Raw genomic sequence first — 27459 nt, 5'->3', positions numbered from 1 at the left:
TTAATCGAACAAGCCAAATCCCATGTCGTCATCTGACTCCTCGGCCTCCCCCTTCTCCTCTTTCTTCTCCTGTGCTGCAGCGGGGGCAGAACCAGCAGCTGGAGCTGCTGAGACAGGGGCAGCAGAAACAGCTACAGCCCCACCAGCAGACACACTGGCCAGCTTGCCAGCATCCAGAGCGATGACATCCTCAATGTTTTTTCCATTCAACTCACTGACGACCGTGTGGGGTCGATCACTGTCCTTCTCGATGCCCATGCTGTCTAGTATTTTCTTAATGTCTTTGGCACCAGGAAAGGAGTTGCCCTTGAGGGCAGTCAGCAGAATAGAGGTGACATAGCACGTGTCAGCTGCAATTTTTATCTTTGAGGTTATAATAATATTACACCATTTATTCTTCCATTCCCACCAAACCCATTTATATAACTCTCATTTCTGGCTTTCAAATTAATAGCCTTTTACCATTAATTGTTATTACATGTATATGAATATATATTCCTAGTCCATCCTGCTTAGTCTGAATAATGTTACTTGTATGCATGTTTTCAGGACTAACAACATTAGGTACTGGTTAACCAGCTTGCATTGGTGAGATAATATATCTTGATCGTGATTTCCCTTCCCTCTACTTCTCCAAGTTCTTCCACTTGTCCCTCCCATTCAGATCCATTCCCTTTCTGTCTCTCATTAAAAAATGAGCAGACTTCTATGGGGGAAATAACAAAATAAAATATGGTAAAACAAAAACTAACACATCAGAGGTAAGCAAGACAAACAGAAGGAAGAGAACTTAAGAAAAGATACAAAAAACAGAGACCTTTGCATTTGCATACTCAGGAATCTCATAAAAAACTCTAACCTTGAAGCCAATATATATTCAAAGAGTACCTGTTGTAGCACCATGAAGTCCCTGTACATGCTGCCTTAGTATCTGTGAGTTTATGTGTGTTTTGATCATGTTGATTTAGAGGACCTTGTTCTTGTGGTGTCCTCCATCCCCTCTGGCTCATACACTATTTCCTCCTTCTCTTCCACAGGGTTCCCTGAGTCCTGAGGGGAGAAACGTAATGCCAACATCCTATTTAGAACTGAGTGTCCCAAGGCCTCTTATTCCGTGCATAAAGACAGTGTGTCTCCGTATTTGTTCCCATCTGCTGCAGAAGGACTGTGGCTGAATGAAGCACTGTATGAGTATGTCTGAATGCCATTAGGAGTCAGTTACTTTTTTAGAAGAGTGTATTTGGATTCACCTTCAGACACAGGGTATCCAGTCTCAGGTTCTTTGTCACCCAAGCAGTGTCCCCAATATGTCTTTCTCTCTTGTGAAGTGGGTCTTAAAACAAATCAAATATTGGTTGGTTACTCCTGTGAATGTTGCACCACCATTGCTCTAATATACCTTGCAGGTACAATACCATTTTAAATCAAAGGGTTGTGGCTGGGTTGGTGTTTTCATTACTCATTTGGTAGCATGTAGAGTACATTCCTATTCCAATGACAGTAGAACACAGGGAAAAAGTCTCTATGTAGGCATCAGCTCTACTTCTCCATAATCAATGAGCTGTGTAGACTTTGTCTTCAGCAATAGGACCCCATGCTGTCAGTTTGTAAAAAGCAATCTATAGTCGTAGATGTAGTCTAAGTTGTTTGCAAATTCCCATGGAACACCTTTGGCTAACAACTCAATTAGACTTAACCCAATCCCAGAACTGGAAGCTTCATGTGGCAAGAAGAGATAGCTAGTTGGACCTCTGTCTTCCCTATTATTTGGCACCTGCAATTTGATAGCCTTCATATATGTATACACTTTTAGAAGCTTCTATATTTTGTTTCCAATGGACTTTAAGTTTAGCTGTCTCTTCAATTATTCCCTCCCTTGCCCTCCTCTTCCATATCCTCCCAATTTGATTCACCCCTTGCAGCCCCACCACACCCACAATCCATCCATTTTGCTTTCCTGATAAAATCAATCTGTACCCGCTAGTCTCTTTCTCTATACATAACCTCTATAGTTCATTTACCTGAAACTTTCATGATTTTATTTTTAATGGCTTAGTAATATTCCATTTACTGGGTAAATATACCACATTTATTTAGCCATTTTTCTCTTGAGGAACATCTAAGTTGTTTCCAAAGTTGGACCATTCCAAATAGAGCAGCAATGAACATGGTTGCACAAGTGTCTCAGTGATAGAATGAATCGTGTTTGGGTAAACACCTAAGAGTTAGAGGTAGCTGGATCTTGAAGTAGATCTTCCATCTTTCTGAGAAACAACCATACTGATTTTCATAGTGGTTATACAAACTTTCACTCCCATAACCAATGTTGTTCCCATTACGCCACATCCTAGCCAACAAGAGCTATCACTTTGTTTTATTGATCTTAGTGGTTTTGATCAGTGTAAGATCAAATCTCAAGGTAGCTTTGATTTGCACTTCTCTGGGGGCTAAGGATGCCGAATCGTTCTTTAAGTGTTTCTCAGCCATTTGAGTTTCCTCTTTTTAAAATTCTGTTTAAATTTGTACCACATTTTTAAATGAGTTGTTCATTTTCTTAATATCTTGATTTGGGAGGAGAGAAGGTAGCAGTTAAGGAATTCAATTGGCTTCCCTGCTTCCCTGCACTGTGCAACTGGTGTGTTCTGTTTGCACATTTTTTATAATAAAGTTCATAACACTTTTTAAAAGACAGAATTAACTTTGTAATTACACAAACAGGGTTGACTTCCTAGCTTTGTTAGTTACTCTTTAATAGTGATGGATATTACTTTTCTCTAATTTTTTTTCTGTAAGATAGAAATAGTAACATTCATATACCTATTGAAATCACATTTTTGCTGGTAAGATGTAGTGTCATGATATTTACCAAGTACCTGTCCTGGCTCAGTACCTGTCCTGCTCCATTCAAACATACCCTGTCTCTTTGTGTTACAGTTCAGATGGAAAGGCATCCTTCCAGCTGAAAGCCAAGGAACACCACAAGTCATACCACATAACAAACCTTACACAAGAGATTTTTTGGGGAGGGAAAAACCCAGAAGGGAGCCTACCTCTGCTCAGGCAAGAAGCATCAGAGAACTGAGCAGAAGACAGTTATCTTGAGGGTGGAACTTTCCAGGATTAGAATTAGTAGGTTTTTAATTCCAGACTTGGGTTGATACTCTGTAGGGTAGAGACTGGGTCCAGCAGTTAGAGCAGTTAATGTATGGAACCTGGCATTTGGATGTCCTCAGGGGTGGAACCCAAAGTGGCATATGGCTCAAAAAGCTTACATTGCCCCATTTTTGTTTTATTAACTTGAGTATTTCTTATATACATTTCGAGTGTTATTCCCTTTCCCGGTTTCCGGGCAAAAATCCCCCTCCCCCCTCCCCTTCCTTATGGGTATTCCCCTCCCAACCCTCCCCCCATTGCCGCCCTCCCCCCAACAGTCTAGTTCACTGGGGGTTCAGTCTTAGCAGGACCCAGGGCTTCCCCTTCCACTAGTGCTCTTACTAAGATGTTCATTGCTACCTATGAGGTCAGAGTCCAGGGTGAGTCCATGTATAGTCTTTTAGGTAGTGGCTTAGTCCCTGGAAGCTCTGGTTGCTTGGCATTGTTGTACATATGGGGTCTCGAGCCCCTTCAAGCTCTTCCAGTTCTTTCTCTGATTCCTTCAACAGGGGTCCTATTCTCAGTTCAGTGGTTTGCTGCTGGCATTCGCCTCTGTATTTGCTGTATTCTGGCTGTGTCTCTCAGGAGCGATCTACATCCGGCTCCTGTCGGCCTGCACTTCTTTGCTTCATCCATCTTGTCTAATTGGGTGGCTGTATATGTATGGGCCACATGTGGGGCAGGCTCTGAATGGGTGTTCCTTCAGTCTCTGTTTTAATCTTTGCCTCTCTCTTCCCTGCCAAGGGTATTGTTGTTCCCCTTTTAAAGAAGGAGTGAAGCATTCACATTTTGATCATCCATCTTGAGTTTCATTTGTTCTAGGCGTCTAGGGTAATTCAAGCATTTGGGCTAATAGCCACTTATCAATGAGTGCATACCATGTATGACTTTCTGTGATTGGGTTAGCTCACTCAGAATGATATTTTCCAGTTCCAACCATTTGCCTACGAATTTCATAAAGCCGTTGTTTTTGATAGCTGAGTAATATTCCATTGTGTAGATGTACCACATTTTTTGTATCCATTCCTCTGTTGAAGGGCATCTGGGTTCTTTCCAGCTTCTGGCTATTATAAATAAGGCTGCGATGAACATAGTGGAGCACGTGTCTTTTTTATATGTTGACATTGCCCCATTTTTTATTATTGATAAACAATCTGGGGTTCTGACCAGATGGAAGAGTATCCTGGGAGGCTTAGGAACCACACAGCTCTAAGGTAAGACCAAGGGAAGGGTATCTTGAGACATAGAGTGTCCAGGAACCACACAGCTCTGAGGAAGCCTCCTCAGCAGAGAGTTGCAGCTCCCAGGGGAGGTTATCTCCAGTTGAGCTGAGGAGCTTAGGACCCTCATCCCTACTCCTTCCTCACTTCTCTTTTCTTCTTGGCTTCTTCTCAGTTTCTTACCAGAGCCACTCCAAGCAGTAAGTCTTATAATGGAAATTCTACTGCAGTAGAATGAGGCATCAAAAGTTTTGCTAATGTGGACAGCTCTTGGGTGGAAACAGTGATGTACCACAGTACCAGAGTAGACATCATCCAGGATGATGAGGAACAAATCTAGGGATGGGGATGCCCTCTGCTCCCAAGAGTGGACAGCAGGGAATTGAACAAATAGCAGTGCTTACATAGGATTTCTGGGGATGGGAAGTGCCTTTCAAAGCAGAGATTTCCAGATTGAGGATTGGTAGGATTTCAGGTCCCTGAGCTCAGAGATTGTTAGATTTTCCTGTTCATGGATTGGTGGGTTTCCTGCTCAGGAATTGGTGGCTTTTTATGGGAAGTTCAGGGATTGGTGGGTTTTTCTGCTCAGGGATTGGTTGCTTTTTATCACAGCTTATTCTCGGCATCAGACCCATGGATTTGGGACAGCTTCGTCAGTAGTGATTCATCAAGACTGTAGGCTGAGGCAGGAAAGAAGGTGTCACCACTGTGAACAGTTCATGACTGCAGTAAAATGAGGCAGTAAAGGTTTTGCTACTGTGGACAGCTCTTGAGGTGGAAACAGGGATGCACCGCAGTACCAGAGTGGACAGCTTTTGCCTGTGATGGCTGCAGGCTGAGTTGTGGTGCCGCCATTTTGACAGAAGCCTCCATTTTAGACAGGCATTACACTACTGCTGTAGGCTAGGGCAGGAAGGAGGGGTTGGCTGCTACTTTGACGGCTTTTCTGGTGCAGTGCTCAGGGACTACAGCAATGTTATCATTAGACTACAACTACTTACAAATAAGGACATGGACACCCTTGAGATAAACAACTTTACCATCAAGGTATAATTGAAAGTTATAGGGCTCTGGCATCCTAGCTAGGAGTTGGTAATTCTAAAATAGCAACTGATTAAAAGCCTGGTTAAAAATCTTTTTGATCCATTGTTGATGAAATCTAGACCAGAAGTTTTTAAGTCAGGGTACAACTAGGAGAATTGAGACAAGTGAGAAAAGGGGGGTTAAAAGGGTACTATCCAGTTCCATATTGGTCTGTCAATGAGCTACTGGTCAGAGATATCAAGCTGTCTTTTATATTTTTGGACATATACCTGGAGTTGTCAAATCTTGTCTTTAGTATACCTGAGTGGTTGACATAGAATCAACAATCTGAAAAAGAGACAAAGACCACCTCTCTCACTCTCTCTGCTGTTAGTAAATTTAATCCTTACTGATTTTGTAGGACTTATGGTAGACAGTGAATCTATTTGGCTTCAGAGAGTAAGGGTAGTTATAAGCCACAGATTGGGAGATCCTGGATGAACTAGAATGAAGTTGGATGGTAAATAGCTAAGGAACTAGTCAGTCCCACCACTTCAGTAGACACCAGCTGTTCTACCTAAGACTACAATAAAGGGTAGGATCTGAACAGCTCATTTGTCATGCCATGTTGCTATAAACCCTTTGATGGGAATGAGCAAGTGTTCAGCATAAGATACTACCACTAATTTTGGAAAAAAGAACACTGGGGCACAAATCCCAGACCTACTAGGCAGCTGTAAATCTTAGTGCCAGAGAGGATTGAGGGGTTGTGAATTTTCAGACCTAAGGGCTGGGTGGCAGTACACAGAGTTAAAGTATTATTATAATCTGAGGGATATGGTGCACTAATAAAGTATGTTTCTGAGGAGTTAAAACAGTCTGTGATACAAAAAAGAGAGACGTAGATGAGATAAGAGGTAGAAATGGTATCTGGTTCCTAGCAGTTAGTGAGAGGTGAGGTGAAAGATTATAGCAGTCTAATGGGTGAGACTTTAAATGGTGGTCTGAGTTTGACTTAGGAGGGACACATAACCAGTACTTTCCAAAGTGGCTAGGCAGAGTATTATTCAGTAGCTGATATGCACCTAGGATGGCCTAGATTCGTCTCATGGTATTTGCAGAACCAATATGAATATTCTCTTTATGTTTCTGGCCATTTATACAGTGATCTTCCTTTTGGCAATAGAGAAAACAGGCATAGAGTATAAGCCTTGGTGAAGGAGAGATGGATAAAGAAACTGAATAGCTTGATATAGAGGAAATTCCCAACATTATTAGGACATACTGTTGGCTAGAGATAGAGGTCTCTTGGACATTTGACATTCATATGTAAGAGCTATCCCAGACAGGTATAAAGAGGGAAAATGGAAGAGGAAAGATCAAGTTTAGATACCAAATCAGCAACTTGAGTCAGTTTGAATTGTTCAGACTTGGACATGGCTGAAAGGTAAGTATTGCACCCTCTACCAATGCTACCTGGAGAGAGAGAACATGGGAAGAGAGGAGTGTTTGAAGAACCTTGTTTGTTAAAAGGTGGGACAGGTGGTAAGGAGAGAAGGCAGTAATAAGGGACCTGAAGGGTAACTTCTTCGATTTATGTATAAGACGTTCAGTTGTAGCCAGAGACATATTCATGAATGTGAATGAGTGGAAATACAGCTTTAATGCCTTTTTAAACAAGCATTATTATTATGGGGTGGCAAATCCTTTCAGCTCCTTCAGTCCTTTCTCTAACTCCTCCAATGGGAACCCCATTCTCAGTTGAAGGATTGGCTACAAGCATCCCCCTCTGTATTTGTCATGCTCTGGCAGAGTCTCTCAGGAGACAGCTCTATCAGGTTCCTTCTTGGCATCAGCAATATTGTCAGGGTTTGGTGCCTGTATATATATGGGGTGGATCCTCAGTTGGGGCAGTCTCTAAATGACCTTTCCTTCAGTCCCTGCTCCAAACTTTGTCTCCATATCTCCTCCTACGTATATTTTTGCTCCCCCTTTTAAGAAGGATTGGAGCATCTACACTTTGATCATCCTTCTTGAGCTTCATGTTGTCTGTGGATTGTATGTTGGGTAAACTGAGCTTTTGGGCTAATATCCACTTATCAGTGAGTGGATACCATGTGTCTTGGTGTGTGGGTGTGTGTGTGTGTGTGTGTGTGTGTGTGTGTGTGTGTATCTGTGTGTGTATCTGTGTGTTTGGGTTACCTCACTCAGGGTTGTATTTTCTAGTTCCATCCAATTGCCTATTAATTTCATGAAGTCATTGTTTTTGATAACTGAGTAGTAGTACTCCACTGTGTAAATGTACCGTATTTTCTATATGCATTCCTCTTTTGAGTGACATCTGGGTTCTTTTCAGCTTCTAACTATTATAAATAAGGCTGCTATGAATATAGTGGAGAATGTGTCCTTGTTATATGTTGGAGCATCTTTTGGGTATATGACCAGGAGTGGTATGATTGGGTCCTCAGTGCTATGTCCAATTTTCTGAGGAACATCCAGACTGATTTCCAGAGCAGTTGTGCCAGCTCGCACTGCCAACAAGAGTGGAGGAGTGTTCCTCTACCTCCATATCCTTGCCAGCATCTGCTGTCACCTGAGTTTTTTATCATGGCCATTCTGATTGGTGTGAGGTAGAATCTCAGGGTTGTCTTGACTTGCATTTCCCTGATGACTAAGGATGTTGAATATTTCTTTAGGTGCTTCTCAGCCATTCGATATTCCTCAGTTGAGGATTCTTTGTTTAGCTCTGCACCCCACTTTTAATAGGGTTATTTGATTCTCTGGAGGCTGACTTCTTGAGTTCTTTGTATATATTGAATATTAGCCCTCTATCAGATAGAGGGTTGGTAAATATCTTTTCCCAATCTATTGGTTGCAATTTTGTCCTAATGACAATGTCCTTTGCCTTACAGTAGTTTTGCAATTTTATGAAGTCCCATTTGTCGATTTTTGATCTTAGAGCATAAGCCATTGGTGTTCTGTTCAGGAAAATTTCCCCAGTGCCCTCACTTTTTCTTCTATTAGATTCAGTGTATCTGGTTTTATGTGGTGGTCTATGATACCCTTGGACTTGAGTTTTTTACAAAGACTTAAGAATTGGTCAATTTGCATTCTTCTACATGCTGACCTCCAGTTGAACAGTACCATTTGTTGAAAATGCTATCTTTTTTCCGCTGGATGGTTTTAGCTCCTCTGTCACACTATAGGTGTGTGGTTCATTTCTGGGTCTTCAATTCTATTCCATTGATCTACCTGCCTGTCTCTGTGCTAATACGTTACAGTTTTTATAATTATTGCTCTCTAATACTGCTTGAGGTTAGGGATGGTGATTCCTGCATCGCCACCCCTCCCCCATACCTCCCATCCCCACCCTCCACCTTGTCCAAGTTCTTTTATTGTTGAGGATAGTTTTGACTGTTTTTGGATTTTTGTTATTCCAAATGAATTCGCAAATTACTCTTTCTAACTCTATGAAGAATTGAGTTAGAATTTTGATGGGGATTGCATTGAATCTGAAGATTACTTTTAGCAAAATGGACATTTTTACAATATTCATCCTGCCAGTCCATGAGCATTGGAGATCCTTCCATCAAATGCTTTCTCAGCACCTAATGTGATTATCATATGGCTTTTTTCTTGGAGTTTGTTTATATAGTGGATTATGTTGATGGGTTTCCATATATTGAACCATCCTTGCATCCCTGAGAAGTCTACTTGATCATGGTGAATGATCATTTTCACACGTTCTTAGATTTGGTTTGAGAGAATTTTATTGAGTATTTTTCCATCGATATTCATGAGGGAAATTGGTCTGAAATTCTCATTCTTTGCATGGTCTTTGTGTGGTTCAGGTATAAGTGTAATTGTGGCTTCGTAGTAGGAATTTGGTAGTGTTCCATTTTGTGGAATAGTTTGGACAGTATTTGTATTAGGTCTTCTCTGAAGGTTTGATAGAATTCTGCAGTTAAACCCATCTGGTCCTTGGCTTTTTTGGCTGGGAGACTTTTAATAACTGTTTCTATTTCTTTAGAAGGTATGGAACTGTTTAGATGGTTTATCTGATCCCGATTTAACTTTGGTACCTGGTGTCTGTCTAGAAATTGTCCATTTCATCCACATTTTCCAGTTTTATTGAGTATAGGCTTTGTAGTAGGATATGATGATTTTTTTAATTTCCTCAGATTCTGTTGTTATAGTCTCCCTTTTCATTTCTGATTTTGTTAATTTGGATATACTCTCTGTGCCCTCTGGTTAGTCTGGCTGAGGGCTTATCTCTCTTAGTGATTTTCTCAAAGAACCAACTCCTGGTTTTGTTGATTCTTTGTACAGTTCTTCCTGTTTGTACTTGGTTGATTTCAGCCCTGACTTTGATTATTTCCTGCCTGTGCTACTCTTGTGTGTATTTTCTTCTTTTTGTTCTAGCGCTTTTAGGTGTGCTGTCAAGCTGCGAGGTAATGCACTCAGAGCTGTGAGTTTTCCTCTTAGCATTGCTTACATTGTGTCCCATAAGTTTGGGTATATTGTGCCCTCATTTTCATTAAATTCCAAAAAGTCTTTAATTTCTTTCTTTATTTCTTCTTTGTCCATGTAATCATTGGTTGTTCAGCTTCCATATCTCTACGGGCTTTCTGTCATTTCTAGTCTTATTGAAGATCAGCCTTAGTCCATGGTGAACTGATAGGATGCATGGGATTATTTCAACCTTCTTGTATCTGTTGAGGCCTGTATGGTGACCGATTATATGATCAGTTTTGAAAAAGGTAGACTGAGGTACTGAGAAAAAGGAATATTCTTTTGTTTTAGGATGAAATGTTCTATAGATATCTATTAAATCCATTTGGTTCTTCTCTTAGTTTCATTGTGTTTTGTTTAGTTTCTGTTTCTATGACCTGTCCATTGATCAGAGTGGTATGCTGAAGTCTCCCACTTTGGATTATGTGAGGTACAATCTGTGCTTTAAACTTTAGTAAAGTTTCTTTTATGAATGTGGGTGCCCTTGGATTCTGAGCATAGATGTTCAGAATTGAGAGTTCATCTTGGTAGATTTTTTTCTTTGATGAGTATGATGTGTCCTTTTATTTGGGAATAGGGTCCATCGTTGTCTCCCTTTGTGGTTTCTTTATTGTTTCTATTTCTATTTTTAGATCCTGAATGGTTTTGTTCAATTCCTTCACCTGTTTGGTTGTTTTCCTGAAATTCTTTAAGGGATGTTTGTGTTTCTTCTTTTAGGGCTTTTACTTGTTTGCCTGTGTTCTCCTGTATTTCTTTAAGAGAGTTATTTATGTCCTTCTTAAAGTCCTCTAATGTCATCATGAGTTGTGATTTTAAATTAAAATCTTGCTTTTCTGGTGTGGTGGAGTATCTAAGGCTTGCTGTGGTAGGGGAACTGCATTCTGATGATGCCAAGTGGCCTTGGTTTCTGTTGCTTATGTTCATGCCATTGCCTCTTGCCATCGGTTTATCTCTTGTGTATCAGTGCTCCGGGAGACCGGGTTTCTCCCAGCAGGATCTGAGTACAGATAGATGTGTCACAGGGTCAGCTCTGGGACCAGGTGGAAACCTGAAATATCCTGTCCCAGACTGCTCCTTGGTTCCTGTTTCCAGAGGGTTCCAGGCAGGTTTCTCTTTAGCTAGGAATGTGAGCAGAAGTAGTGATCTCACCTGTGCTCTCAGGATTGTCCACGTTTCTGAGAATCCAGCTCTCTACCTATAGTATCTTGGTACAGAGAGCAATGTCACAGGGTCAGCTCCGGGTGCAGGCAGAAAACAGAAGCTGCCACAGATTTTATAGGCTTTTAATCATGTATGCTTACAAATCTTGAGGTAAGATTTATACATTAACAAAAGTTTTTAAAAGAGCATGAGATGAGTAGCAATAGTCCCTTGAGAGTAGTCTGTCCCTTTATTTTGTTTTGATCTCCTTCCTGATGAGCTTTTGAGGAAAGCTTTAAATAAGCATACCTGAGTCTAGAGGAAGGGGAGCCATACTTCAACTCAGAGAAGCTTTTACTTGAAGCAAAAACAACACAAATCATAAACAACAGTCTGATGCTACTCATACCTAAAAGATACCTGAATTTCTGTAAAACTGAATTCAGTAAGGAAGATCAAAAAAGCTTACAGATAGGAAATATTTGAGCCCTGGCTGTAGACAGAGGACTCATCTGGACAGAGTTGAGATGTGCACCAGTCATTGAAGAGCAAAGAATGTGTGCGGGGAGTATGCATGTTGTAACTGGCCTACTCTTTTGCTTCCTCCCCATCCTGCTAGGTCTGACTACTGGCTCCTACTTTCCAAACTTATAGACCCATCAATTGTAAGTTTAAAAACAGGATATTAGCACAGTGGGAGAGAGTAGGGGAGACTAGACAAAAACAAAGAGGGCTTGGAGCATAGAAAAAAGAAATAGGGAATGGGGAATCTATTTCCTTACTCTGCTTCAAATATTGCAAAGGTCCCAAATAATATTACAGTCTAGGATGTTATTAAGCAGGCTTTTGGATTGCTTATCTAAGAGAGATTGAGGTCAAGTTCAATTGCAAATATGAAAAAATGTAGGGCCCTTTCAAGTCCCAGGCCAGGTGTAGTGACTGCAGATTTTTAAAAGACATACCAAGACTCAGAGAGGGCTAAAAGAGGACCAAGCCATTCAGTGGGCTATCACCACAGGCAAGAAGGAATTAGGGATTTAGCCTGGCTAAGCTAGAAGAGAAATTCAGCACCTGATACTAGGGATTTCAAGGAGGCCTGAAGGCAAGGAGGAAAACTGAGCTCTAGAAGGGGTGTTCTCATCCACTGGAAAGGATTGGGGAACAGAGTTGCAAAAACCACAAAGGTATAAAGAAGCTGTGAGATAACAGGCAGTTCCAAAGGGAATGTGGGAAAAGAGAGTAGGAAAGGCCCAGAAGTCTAGTTGTGGCTAAGAAAACTATAAGATTGTAGCTCCGATGGTGGAGGGACAGGGTCAGGTGAAGAGGGCCAGCTGTAACCTTAAAGACTGTGGCTGGGTACCAGAGGGGCACCAGATGCTCACTTCCCTGGACTGCAGGATATGTTTTCCCCAACCAAGAAGAAAACCTACCTAATTGCCACCAGTGGATGGGGTGCCAAGAAATTGTTGAGCAGGAAAGTGAGTCTGTTGAGGGTGACTGGGGATAAAGAGGATAAGGTCTCAGTGCAGCTCGGACTTAGAGGGGGAATGCAGGTCTCAGGAGAGCCTATGAGGTGAAAATTATGCTGCCAGTTAAAAGCCAGGGGATACCACAAAGTTACATTGCACAATAAACCTTACACAGAGATTTATTGGGAGGAAAAGCCCAATAGATTGGCTGCCTCTGCTTGAGTGAGAGGAATCTGTGAGCTGGGCAAAAGATAGGGTTTATGCAGGATTTCTTAAGGGTTGGGGAGGGTTGTTCCAGAGTGGAGTTTTCCAGGGTGGGAATTGGTGGGTTTTCAAGTCCAGAGCTTTGGTGTTTTGCTTTGTAGGGTGGGGGCTGGGTTGTTGTTTTAATTACAACAGTTAAATATCTGAGTAACACTAAGGTTAAAAAGAAAAAGGACACATTTAACTCAGTGGAAGTACAAACAGCCTGCACAGGCTCTTATGGTAGATAGCCCTAGTACAGTGGGGTTGCGAATATGCAGTTATATTTCCAGGACAAAGCATCAGGCATCAGGCTTGGGGTTTCATGGGGTTTTTCATTGTCAGAAGGGCCTGAGACCACACAGATGCTGCTCCACACTATTCAGGGAGTCTGCCACTAATCTCTCAGCTACCCTGGGTCTGGAACATCTCCTTATTGCCAGTTTGGTAAAGGCTTGGTCATCAACTTGACACTCCAATAAAGCACTAGAAACCTCTAAGAGGGACCTATAGGGCTGAGTCTGAATGTACCCATGGAGAGAATTGTGGAATATGGCACTTTTCCCTCTTTGTCCCCTGCTATCAGAAGGTAAGCAACTTTACAAGCTTTTGTTCTTGATATGCTCCTTGCCCAGGCCCAGAAATACAGGGTGTGGTAGTTTGAATATGCTTGTCCCATTGAAAGTGGCACTATTAGGAGGTATAGCCTTGTTGGAATAGGTGTAGCCTTGTGGGAGGAAGCATGTAGGCAGACTTTGAGGGCTCCTAATGCTCAGGCTTTCCAAGTAGAGAGGAGAGCCTCCTCCTGGCTGCCTGCAGTAGACAGTCTCCTTTTGCCTGCTGTTGGATCAAGATGTAGAACTCTCAGTTCCTTTTCCAGCACCATGACTGTCTGAACACTGCCATGCTTCCCACCATGATCATAATGGACTGAACCTCTGAAACTGTAAGCCAGCCCCAACTGAATGTTATCCTTATAAATGTTGCCTTGGTCATAGTGTCTCTTCACAGCATGAAACCCTAACTAAGACACAGGACAAAGTAACCTTGATCTGAAAGCTATGAAACTGTAAGCCACAATGAACATTACCTTCTAATGTTGAATAAATGCTAACAAACATGCCATACCTCTCAAAAGCCCCACCTCTCAAGATTACACTCTGTAACCCACCAGCAGCACATGGAGGCTAAGTTCAGATTTGGCCATAACAAATCTAGAAACTATAACCATGCTTCCTTCTTGGCACTAAGACTTTCTTCTTGGCACTAAGACAGTGTTTAAAGCTTTATCACAAAGCTTGTGTATTTGAAAATTTTGCATAATTCTGCAAAGAATTGTGCATATAAAGGTCTTCTTGTCATAGTTATTTTTTTTCATAGTTATTTTTAAATTGCTGTTAGAATAAATTCTGGTATGACTTTACTAATAAATGGCAAGACTTCAGAGAAAGCAAACATTGTTCTGCCCACTGCAAAATGCTATCTGCATGAATCAAAGGATAATTAACAAAGATTCAAAAGCTTTCATTTGGAGCTCTCAATTCAAGCTTTGAATGTTTACGATTTCAATGTTATGCTGACTTCTTTTGTTCTAAAGAGTAATTTTCATTTCTAATAATTTTAATACCAAAAAATTCCCATTAAACACAGAGTAGAATAATGGTGTTAAGGAAAACATGCTATTCAAAACATTAAGAGAGAATGTAATTTATTTTATAATTAATGGTTCATAGCATAGAAAAACAAGAGTTTTAGGAAATAGATAAGATCCCCTGGGTGTGATCTAGAAGAGATGGAAAAAGAGAACTGATTTGCAGCTTAATAGAATGACAATGATTAGGAGAGAAAACTGAGAGGCTCCGGCACCAAGAGAGATGTGAAGACTCCACCAGAAAGCACTCCCAGCCACCAGCCGCCTCTTAGCTTGCAGCCACTTTGCATCTGATCCTTCTGGATATTGTGTAATGCTTCCTTTTGGTTCCTGTGATCTTAGGTGCTTTAATGTGCTGTAAGCCTAGAGCTTCAGTCTGATGCACATTTGTGTACTCTTGCAAATGTTTTTTGTGCAAAATCTGCCCTCAAATTTAAATCTACAAAAAGATGCTTAAGTCAAATTTTATAAATTAAAATACTTCTCAAGCACACTAGAGCATTCGTAGTTTTCCTGACACTCTTGGCATGAGCTCAAGAGTAATTGCACACTGCATTAATATTAAAGTAAGCCCTTTAAACAGTTTTCTGAAGGTGGTAATATAATTTCAGCAACTTTTGTCTGAGAATACCTGTGTGAATACCAAATTGGCTTAGCACTGTTAAGAGCTGAATCCTAAACTTTACCTCTTCTACTGAGCCCTCAATATACTATGGGGAAGTCATCATAACTATGACTCTGAAACAAATTGTGTGGTTGTGCTGGTCATCACCAGTTCCATTCTTGAGCCATGAATTCCAGCCACAAAACTGAAGGCAGGGTGTCAGACTACGTGCCAGTCACAGCTCAGAGATGTACTGATAAAACTGCTTGCTACCTGTTGCTCATCCAGAACAAAAGTAAACATTAGATTTATGTGCTGGTATAGGAGCCGGTGATGGCAACCTTATGGAGTCCCAACATCTGGATGGTTTAAGCAATAACACTTATTTTCTCACAGATTTGGAAGCTGGAGTCAAAGACCAAGATGTTGATGATATTGGTTTCTCCTGGAGCTTGCAGATGGTGACATCTTCATATCACAAATGTGTCATCTGTGAATGCATGTATGTGCCAGGTATCTCCTTCAGGGTTCCAATCTTTTCTTTTACACATTAGGGGGCCTCACATGGCCTCATTTTGCTTCAACTACTATGTTACAGATCTTATCATCAGCAACGAAGACTAAATAAGAGAACTCATACCCAAATATAGCCACATCCTAAAGTACCAGGGTTAGAACTTCAGTGTATGAATCCTAGGACATAAGTCTTCAAACAACACTCACAAGGGAAGAAACACTTTAGGAGCCCCAGTTGAGGTCACATACTCACTATACTGCTAGGTGCTTACCTATGGCCAGCCTAAGAGCTTACCAGCAGGGCATTCCATTGCAGTCCTCTATAAAACACACCTTCTAGAATGGGGGAAGAAGTTTGCATCCATGAGACTTGCAGTGAGAGGGACATAATCAAGGTACTTCTATGTTGCAAAGGCTGGCCAGAAGCTCCTACATTCCAGTGCTGAGTCATGCTACAATACTCCATTGTGGAGATCCCTTTGTTTTAACCCAACATGATGATTTATATGTTTGGTCTCCATTGTTATTAACTACAGCTGAGTGAAAGGTTTCAGTGAGTGTTTCCAGCTCACGCAGAAGACATTCACCTTAATTCCCCGAGGCTGCCAAGTTTAGGACCCCATGAGCCTTTTATATTTCTGATATGGCCTTGGTCTTCATTCTGGAAACACAGTCCTGTTAACAGAGAACCCTCCAACAACCCCACATGAGGCCACTACACTTCTATGCTACAGGTACAGTTGACAAGGCACCTGGCTCTGGCGTTCAGACAGTGTGTGCACCAGTAAAAAACCAGATGAGGCCCACTTCAGTGAGGGAGAAGTTCTGAGGCCAGGAAGAAAGGAGGGTTAGACCCTGTCTTTGGTCTTTTTTAATTATTATTATTTTATTTTTCTTGGAGATTTTATATATTTACATTTCAAATATTATCCCCTTTCCCATAGTCCACCTCCCCTCCCTGCTTCTGTGAGGATGCTCCCACTCCCAACCACCTACTCCATCCTCAACACCCTGGCATTAACCTACATTGGGGAAATGATCCTTCACAAGACCAAAGGCTTTTCCTCCTATTGATGCTGGACAATGCCATCCTCTGCTACATATCTGGCTGGAGTCATGGGTCCATCCATGTGTAAACATTAGTTGGTGGCTTAGTCCCTGAGAGCTCTGGTGGGGTCTAGTTAGTTGATATTGTTGTTCTTTCTATGTGTTGCAAACCCCTTCAGCTCCTTCAGTCTTTTCTCTAACTCCTCCATTGGGGTCCCCTTATTCATTCCAACAGTTAGCTGCAAGCATCCTCATCTGTATCAGTAGGGCTCTGGCAGAGCCTCTCAGGAGACACCCATATCTGGCTCCTGTCACCAAACACTTCTTGGCATCATCAATAGTGACAGGGTATGATGGCTGCAGATGGAATGGATCCCCAGGCAGAGCAGTGGTTGGATGACCTTTCCTTCAGTCCCTGCTCCGCTCTCTGTCCCTGTATTTCCTCCTCTGAGTATTTTGTTCTCCCATCTAAGAATGAATGAAGCATTGACTTTTGGTCTTCCTTTTTATTGGGCTTCATATGATCTGTGAATTTTTTCACAGGTATTCCAAGCTTTTGGCTAATATCCACTTATCCATGAGTGTATAACATGTGTTCTTTTGTGACTAGGTTACCTCACGCAGGATAATTTCAAGTTTCATCCATTTGCCTAAGAATTTCATGTAGTCACTGTTTTTGATAGCTGAGTAGTACTCCGTTGTGTAAATGTACCACATTTTCTGTATCCATTCCTCTGTTGAAGAATATCTGGGTTCTTTTCAGATTATGGCTATTATAAATAAGGCTGCGATGAATATAGTGGAGCATGTGTCCTTGTTAAATGTTGGAGCATTTTTTGGATGTATTCCCAGGAGTGGTATAGCTGGGTCCTCAAGTTGTAGTATGTCCAATTTTCTGAGGAACCACCAGACTGATTTCCAGAGTGGTTGTACCAGCTTGCAATCCCACCAGCAAAGAAGGAGTGTTTCTATTTCTCCACATCCTCACCAGTATCTACTATCACCTGAGTTTTTTATCTTTGCCATTCTGACTGGTATGAGATAGTATGTCAGGGTTGCTTTGATTTGTATTTCCCTGATGACTAAGGATGTTGAACATTTCTTTAGGTGCTTCTCAGACATTCGATATTCCTCAGTTGAGAATTCCTGGTTTAATTCTGTTCACATATTTTAATCAGATTCTTTGATTCTGTTGAGTCTAACTTCTTGAGTTCTTTATATATATTGGATATTAGCCCTCTATTGGATGTAGGATTGGTAAAGACCTTTTCCCAATCTGTTGGTTGCCATTTTATCTTATTGACTGTGTCCTTTGCCTTACAGAAGCTTTGCAATTTTATGAGGTCAGATTTCTCGATTTTTGATCTTAGAGCATAAGCCATTTGTGTTCTGTTCTGGAAACTGTCCCCTGTTCCTATGTGTTTGAGGGTCTTTCCAACTTTCTCTTCTATTAGTTTCAGTTTATTTGGTTTTGTGTGGCGATCTTTGATACACTTGGACTTGAGCTTTGTACAAGGAGATAAAAATGGGTCAATTTGCATTCTTCTACATGCCAACCTCCAGTTGAACTGCACCATTTGTTGAAGATTCTGTCCTTTTTCCATTGGATGGTTTTGGCTTCTTTGTCAAAGATCAAGTGACCATAGGTGTGTGGTTCATTTCTGATTGTTCAATTCTATTCCATTGATCTACCTGCCTGTCTCTGTACCAATACATACAGTTTTTATCACTATTGCTCTGTAATACTGCTTGAGGTCAGAGATGGTGATGCCCCCCAGAAATTCTTTTATTGTTATGAGCAGTTTTTGTTATGCTGTGTTTTTGCTTTTCCAAATGAATTTGCAAATTGTTCTTTCTAATTCTATGAAGAATTGAGTTGGAATTTTGATGAGGATTGCATTGAATCTGTAGATTGATTTTGGCAAGATGGCATTTTTACTATATTAATCCTGCCAATCCATGAGCATGAGAGATCTTTCCATCTCCTGAGATCTTCAATTTCTTTCTTCAGAGACTTGAAGTTCTTGTCATACAGATTTTTCATTTGCTTTGTTAGAGTCACATCGAGGTATTCTATATTATTTGTGACCACTGTGAAGGGTGTCATTTCTCTAATTACTTTCTCAGCCTCTTTATCCTTTGAATAGGGGAAGACTACTGATTTGAGTTAATTTTATATCTAGTCTCTTAGCCTATGTCTTTTTATTGAGTCTATTGATGTTGAGAGATATTAGAGACCAATGATTATTGTTTCCTATTATTTTTGTTGATTAGGGTGGAATTATGTTTATGTGGCTATCTTCTTTTTGGGTTAGTTGCAAGAAAATTATGTTCTTGTTTTTTCCAGGGTGTAGTTTCCCTCCTTGTATTGGAATTTTCCATCTATTATCCTTTGTAATGCTGGATTTATGGAAAGATATTGTGTAAATTTGGTTTTGTCATGGTATATCTTGGTTTCTCTATCTATGGTAATTGAGATTTTTGCTGGACGTAGTAGACTGGGCTAGCATTTGTGTTCTCTTAGGATCTATCTGACATCTGCCCTGGATCTTCTGGCTTTCACAGTCCCTGGTGAGAAGTCTGGTGTAATTCTGATAGGTCTGCCTTTATATGTTACTTGACCTTTTTCCCTTACTGCCTTTAATAGTCTTCCTTTATTTTGTGCCTCTGGTGTTTTGACTATTATGTGACAGGAGGGATTTGTTTTCTGGTCCAATCTGTTTGGAGTTCTTGTATGTTCATGAGCATCTCTTTCTTTAGGTTAGGGAAGCTTTAATCTATAATTTTGGTGAAGATTTTACTGGCCCTTTAAGTTGGGAATCTTCCCTCTCTTCTATACCTATTATTCTTAGATTTGGTCTTCTCATTTTGTCCTGGATTTCCCAGATGTTTTGGGTTAGGAGCTCTTTGCTTTTTTCATTTTCTTTGACTATCGTGTCAACGTTTTCTATGGTATCTTCTGTCCCCTTTTTCCTAGGTTTTCTATCTCCAGGGTTGTCTCCCTTTGTGATTTCTTTATTGTTTCTATTTCCATTTTTAGACCCTAGATCGTTTTGTTCAATTCCTTCACCTGTTATTTGTGTTTTCCTGTAATTCTTTAAGGGATTTTTGTGTTTCCTCTTTAAGGGCTTCTACTTTGCTTGTGTTGTCCTGTATTTCTTTAAGGGAGTTATTTATGACCTTCTTAAAGTCCTCTATCATCATCATGAGATGTAATTTTAAATTCAAATCTTGCTTCTTAGGTATGTTTAGATATCCAGTATTTGCTGTAGTAGGAGAACTGGGTTCTGATGATATTGAATAGTCCTGGTTTCTGTTACTTAGGTTCTTGTGCTTGCCTCATGCCTTCTGGTTTTCACTGATGTTAGCTGGTCTTGCTGACTGGAGCTTGTCCTTCCTGTGGGCCTGTTGGCCTGTAAGCCTGTGATCTTTGGAATGAGAGCACTCCTGGCCAACCAGCTCTCTGCCGGCAGGTTTTGGGTCCAAGAACTGAAGAACAGCCCAAGCTCTGGATGCAAATGGAAACTGAAGGGTCCCATCCCAGGCTGCCCTGCTGATCCAGAGTCCTGTGCACTCTCAGCGGGTCTCTCTTTGGACAGTCTGTAGAGATAAAGTGGGGTCCTACCTGTGGGCTGTGGGCTTAGGAGGGAGAGTGCTCCTGGCAGACCAGCTCACTGCTGGCAGGTTTTGTGTCTGAGGGCTGTGTGACAACTCCAGCTCTTGGTGCAGATGGAGACTGGAAGGTCCCTGTCCCTCTAGAAATGCCAAATTTTGATGAATTAGAAACTTTTTTTTTCATTAACTTGAGTATTTCTTATTTACATTTCGAGTGTTATTCCCTTTCCCGGTTTATGGGCCAACATCCCCCTAACCCCTCCCCCTCCCCTTCTTTATGGGTGTTCCCCTCCCCATCCTCCCCCCATTGCCACCCTCCCCCCAACAATCACATTCACTGGGGGTTCAGTCTTAGCAGGACCCAGGGCCTCCCCTTACACTGGTGATCTTACTAGGATATTCAATGCTACCTATGAGGTCAAAGTCCAGGGTCAGTCCATGTATAGTCTTTAGGTAGATGAGTTAGAATCTTATGTCTGTAAGTCATATGCCTTTTACTATTTTTATTTTCATGTATATATAAAATGGAATTTCACAGGAACATCATTTTATATCCTGAGCATCTGCAGCATTGCTCACTTCTGTGAATCAGTCATAAAATTTACGTGATGATGAAGGATTTTTGAATATCTCCCTTCTCTCACAGCTCCTAACAGTCTTAAGTCAGTCCAAGGCCAACCATGTGAGTGCGAGTTCTCGGGATGATACTACAAGGCCAAGGAATCAAATCCCACAGAGCCATAAGGAACTACAGAGCAGAGGCATAAGAACCATGGGGGTTCTGCTGGGTAGAAAAGAAAATCCTCTCACTTTCTGTCAAGGCGGCTTGCTCTCTCTCTCCCCCTCTCTTTTTATTCCCTCCCCTCTTATTTCCTTTGCCTCACCTCCTATTTCTTTCTTCTTTCTTGGGTTTTTGATGGTAAGGGCTGTTCCTTTCCTATTGAATAGAACCATCAATAGAACCATCTGCCTCCCATCCCAGGTCATCTTCCTTTAAGGCTTATGCTCTGGTAGGGAATAATTCTGTCTTGTGAAGAGGGGAAATTGTGGTCCTGTGAGGCCATAGACATGAGACAGCCTTCAAGATGGTATTTTTCATGAAACATTCTCTCACATACTTAGTTAATCCTAAGCAGGAAAGAAAATACATGAGTTTTCATAGTTTCCAGTAAGTATATTAGACATGTGCTCTACACAGAGGCACAAAGGAGGCTTGAAAGATGTAGTTAGAGTGAGGTTTCTTTTTGTAAAACTTGATTTGAAAGAGCTCAGATTGTCAAGTTTGTGCTGCAACTGACTGTCTGGTAAGCTTTCTGAGTGCTTACATATACTCACTGAATGAAAAACAAAATGAGATACTTCAGAAGTTGGCAGCCCGGGGGTCTTTGCTTGAGATAGTGACAGCCATGACTGTCAGGGACACCTGTTTTTTGTCAGTGTTGCCTGTCCTCCCATCAAATACATTGGAGTAGTTGAGCTGTTTTTATTAGTAACTTAGCTTTCTTACATAAAGATTGATGGCAAAACTAGAAAGAGAATGAAAATTATTATGTACCAAAGAGAAATTAGGTTGCAAGGTTTGAAAACACATGGGAAGATGTAAGTGCTTATTAGGAAATGAAAGGAACCTATCAAAAAGGTCACGTACTATAAGATCCAGCCATACAATATTCAGGAAAAGCAGAACTCTGGAGACCGTAGAAAGATCAGTGACTACTAGGTCTAGAACTAAGAGAGGCACTGAAAAGAATTAATGGGTGCCTATTTTATTTAACCTGTCATGAGGACAATTAAGTTATTGTATGCAATCTACTAGACTGGATGCCATGTTGTGCTGGAGGCTCTCTTGGCTACAGTAACTTCTGCTCTGATGGCAATCTGAATTGGGTGAGTTTCTGTAGTCATTAGGGTTAGTGAATACTCTGCTATGATTAGGGAAAGAAGGAGTCCTTTTCAGGCCCATGGCTCCAGCTGCATATGGAGCTGAGGATGGCCTTACTGGGAGGAGAAGCCCTTGGTCCTGCCAAGGCTGGACCCTCCAGTATAGGGGAATGTCAGGAGGGCAGTAAGGGGGTTAGTTGGGGAGGGGGAACACCTTTATGGAAGAAGGGGAGGGAGATGGGATAAGGGGCTTACAGCTGGGAAATTGGGAAAGGAGATAAAATTTGAAATGTAAATTTTAAAAAAAGACAATAAAAAAAGAAGGTTGTCCTTTTAACTCCAAACCAGAACTGGATACTGTCTGAAACCAGGGTTTACAAACATATGTGCTAAAAATTGAATTGCTGTACCTCCCATCCACAGACTAAAACGCAACATCTAGGGTGATATGTGGAGCCAGACTTTGAGGGGTGATGAGATCATAAGTGTGGAGTCCCAAAGGTTTCAATTCATGTTCTTATTGAAAGAGTTTTAAAAAAAATACACAGAAATTATGTCTGTCACTACAGCATGTGAGGACACAGCAAGAAGGTATCATTTGTGAACCTGGAAGCAAAGCGTCACCCAGAATTCAGTCTGCCAGGATATAGGTTTTGTACTGTAAGCCTCACAAGGTATGAGAAGCTGGTTTCTGATGTTGAAGCCACCAGGCTGTGGTGGTTTTGTTTGAGTCTGACCTACAGCACCGAGTGAACGTCTGCCAGATCTGACAGCTCTTAAGATGGATATACTATATAGCCAGACACGAAGTTTCCAACTCAATGGGTATGGGATGGGCCCTTACAAGTTCCCTATCAAGCAATGGAGCAGAGGATGACAGTGTCCCTGATCTGTCATTGAATCCATGTTTTTGGTAAGCCTGACAGTGAATTGGAGCTGGAGAAAAAGGCAGGTGGCTAGTGTGATTATCTACAGAAATTGAAAAGCAAGGTGTATTTAAAAATTGCTGTTTCTGGCAGGTCCAGAATGCTCTGATACACAGTGCTTCTCTAATGGCAAAATCAAAACAGTATGGAAAACACAGTTCTTTATAGACTTTGAAAGGCAACTTGCGCATATATATATATATGTATATATAAAACAATATACACACAAACATATATATAAAACAATACACACACACATACACACACATATATATATAACAATACACACACACGTATATACATATACATATATATATTGTATATATATATATAAACAAACAAAATAGACTAGGTAAAGCATTCCTGAACAATAAAAGAACTTCTGAAGGTATCACCATCCTGGTTTCAAGCTGTACTACAGAGTGCTATAGTAACAAAAGTCACATGGTAAGCTGAACATGGGGGCACACACCTTTAATCCCAGCATTCCAGAGTAAGAGGCCAGCAGATCTCTGTGAGTTTGAGGCCAGCCTGATCTCCAAAAAAAATGTTCCAGGACAGCTAGGGCTGTAACACAGAAAAACTTGTCTGGAAAAAGAGAGCCAAGCAACAAACAAAATACCAACATGGTAATGCCATAAAAACAGACACATCAATCAATAGAATCAAATTGTAGATCCATATGTAAATCCACACACCTTTGATCACCTGATTTTTGATAAAGAAGTCAGAAATATATGATGGAACAAAAACAGCATGCTCAACAAATGATTGATCTAATTGGTCTAATTGATTGACTGCATGTAGAAGAAGGCAAATAGATCCATACTTAACACTCTACACAAAACTCAAGTCCAAGTGGATCAAAGACTTTAACATAAAACCAGATATACTGAACCTGTTGAAAAAGAAATCTGGGAATAGACTTGAAAACATTGGCACAGGGGACAACTTCCAGAACAGAACACAGTTAGCACAGGCACTAAGATCAACAACTAATAAATGGACCTCATAAAACTGAAAAACTTCTGTAAGTTAAAGGACACTGTCAATAGGACAAAACAAGAGTCTACACATTAGGTTAAGATTTTCATCAACTCTACATCTGATTGAGGACTGATATCTAAAATATATAAGACCTCAGGAAATTAAACATCAACAAATCAAATAATCCAAGAAAAAATTGGGTGCAAATCTAAACAGAGAATTCTCAATAGAGGAATCTCAAATGACTGAGAAACACTTAAGGAAGTTTCAATATCCTTAGCTATCAGGGAAATACAAGTCAAAACCACTTTGAGATTCCCACTTACACCTGTCAGAATAACTAAGATCAATAGCACAAGTTCATGTACCAAGGATGTGGAGCAAGAGGAACTCTCCTCCATTACTGGTGGAAGTACAAACTTATACAACCACTATGAAAATCAATACAGTGGCTCCTCAGAAAACAGGGAATCATTCTACCTCGAGACTCAACTATACCACTCTTGGACATATACCCAAAGGACATTCCATCCTACTACAAAGGCATTTGCTGAAATTTGTTCCTAGTAGCTTTACTCATAATATACAGAAACTGGAAACAACCTAGATGTCCCTCAACTAAAAGATGAGTAAAAAGCATGTGGTACATTTACACAATTGAGTATTACTTGGCTGTTTTAAAAAATGACTTCATGAAATTTTCAGGCAAATAGATGAAACTACAATGAAAGTAATCCTGAGTGAGGGTAAACCAGACCCAGAAAGGCAAACATGCTATGTACTCACTTATAAATGTATATTAGCTGTTAAATAAATGATATTGATGACATGACCTACAGACCCAGAGAGGCTACATAACAGGGAGGGCTCTAAGAGGGATGCATAGATGTCTCTGGGAAGGAGAAGTAGAATAGATCTTCGGGGTGAACTGTAGATGGGTGGGAATGGAGCAAGAGAGATCAAATACAGGAGGAGGGATGAAGAGAGTACAAGAAGAGACACTGGAACTACAGGGTAACTGGGGGCTGATTGGAAGCCTAGTACAATAAAAAAATTCCAGGATCCTAAGAGAATGACACTAGGAAAGAAACCTAGTAATAAAGGATATATAGCCTAAACTGGGCATCTTCTATAACCAGGCAAATTCCAGTGGGTGGAATTGGGATACCAACTCATCCACAAACGTCCAACCTACAATCTCTCCTACCTGTTAGATGTGTGGAGGCAATGGAGGCATAAATCTTGTGGGAATGACCAACCAATGACTGCTCTAGTTAAAGACCAATGCCACAAAAGGGAGCTCATTCCCCTCATTCCCAACACCAGGGGTTGGACAGCTCAGAGACCTAGGCTAGAAAAAACTCAGTAAAATTATTCCTAATTAAAAAGATGTATGGACATACATAGGCAAATTCTCAATTTGCCACCTTTGAAGGGACCATGATTCATTTCTTGGTTTGTTTTGTTTTAAATCAAATTTCTAAATCTTCAGTGGAATTTACCAGATGTGACAATGGAACAGCAGGAGAAATACTGAAGTTACAGACCACCACTTTAGAAAAAGCATATGGTGTACACAGTTAAGGGAGAGCTTCAAGACACATATACTTGGGAATCCTCACAGAGTGGAGAACAAAGAACCAAGGGAGAAGCTCAAGCAAATAGGGGACAGACTTCTCTGGAGGAGCCCCAGGGTTGGGATTTCAGCTGAGTCCTCCAGCTCCTTCACATCAGAGACTCCAGAAAACTCCATCCAAGGGTACACCATCGATCTAGTGGCCAAAGGCAATGTTAGCAGCCAAGGTAGTGCACAGGACACTACTCCAGAGATCAAAGAGATCAGAGAGCCCCACCCACAACTCAGCCCCTGGAAGGTGGCTAAAGAGAAAGACAGCACTGGTAGTGACAGCTGTGCCTCTAGAAGTTCTGTACCTGAAGAGGGCTACACAGGTCAGCACACAGGTACCACCTGGATGAGCAAGACAGGGACTGGAGAGGAGAACAGGATACAGTCAACTTTTGGAGCAAAAAGACATGTGATATATATCTGTATGAGTAGAGCACACATAGGTTCTCAGGAAGTAACCCCAAGTCTAAGGAAGCAAAAATCCAGGAACGTTCTTCATGCCTTGAGAACAGCTATCTGACCACGGTTTCTGCCACTGGTCAGCTCTCACTATCGTGAGGGGAGGCATCTTTCCACCTGACTTATGCAGGTGCTGAGGAGAGAGAAGAAAGGGCGACTGGAGTTACTGCAGGGCCTATCTGTGACCAAGACTCCACTTTATGATCACCAGTAATGCACAGAATGTGACATCTATTTGGGTTCTTTGTTGACTTAACTATTGCCCCACTGTCATTTCCCTACTGTGGAGAAGAAATCACACTGGGTAAACTGTCATCTTTGAAACCTAAATATGGTAACAACTCTGTCTTAATTACCCCTCTATTGCTCTGACAAGACACCATTACCAGGAAAACTTACAGAAGAAACAGTTTACTCGGGAGTTATGGTTTCAAGGGGTTGGAGTCCACCACAGCAGGGACTGCTGTGAGCTTATATCTTCATCCGTAAGTAGGAGGCAAAGAGCAAGAAACACACTCAGAATGGCACAGGTTTTTGAGCCTTCCAAGTTGACTACTAGTGACATGCCTCCTCCAACAAGATCACACCTCCTGACTCATTCATCCTGAACAGTTCCACCAACTGAGGACCAAGTACTCAAACATATAAGCCCTTGGGGGGAGACAATCTCACTTAAACCACCACAGGCTCTTATTGGATATGGCAAGGTGATGGTTTAAACTTACATCATACAGTTTACAGCTTACAGCCTCCATTTGAAAGTCTCGCCTCTCCACATCTGCCATCACTAAAATGCCTGGGGGTGAGTGCTATGGTGAGGCTTCTGGTCTGTCCCTTCAAGGGATGCTGACATTCACTGAACCTTAGCTGACAATTGCACCCGTGAGAGAGGTAATAGAAATGAAATATACATCTCTAAGTTCCAAATTTAAACCTTGGCCTTGACAACCCTTCAACCACTACTGACAACAAACTTTGCAAGGCAGCCTCCCTTCATCTAGCAGTGTCCCCTCCCTGCTGCATGCACGGAGCTACCCTCTCTTCTGTAAATTGCCCATGCTCCCATAGAGACACAAGCCTCATTCTAATGTGTCACAGGAAGGTATGCCTCTTTGCTGTTTGATCTAAGCCATGTAAAGCCAGTGGCAGCGATCAGCCTGAGGACTGCTTGTCTCCAGGGCAGTTATCTTGCAACCTGATGCAAGTTTGTTCAGGAGAAGGTTTCACCTCCTGTCAAAGATATGTGAAGAGCTCAGCACTATGCCACTGTGCAGTCATCCTTCAGGGAACTGTTGCCCACCACCCACAACTGTGGATCGCATCTCAGATAAAAGCTTTTGATTAAACTGGCCTTTCTGGCAAAGACGCCTCATGTCACTGGCTGCA

General features: G+C 41.3%; 1 pseudogene; it reads right to left on the bottom strand.

The window, feature by feature from the left end:
- Rplp2l1 (ribosomal protein lateral stalk subunit P2 like 1) lies at positions 1-26858 on the bottom strand (annotated as a pseudogene).
- Between the last annotated feature and the right edge of the window lie 601 nt (positions 26859-27459).

This window comes from Rattus norvegicus, chromosome 5 (genome assembly GCF_021556685.1).
Source record: "Rattus norvegicus strain SHRSP/BbbUtx chromosome 5, alternate assembly SHRSP_T2T, whole genome shotgun sequence".
Lineage (NCBI taxonomy): Eukaryota > Metazoa > Chordata > Mammalia > Rodentia > Muridae > Rattus > Rattus norvegicus.
The sequence above is the reverse complement of the archived record's forward strand: the minus strand, read 5'-3'. Positions and strand labels throughout refer to the sequence as shown.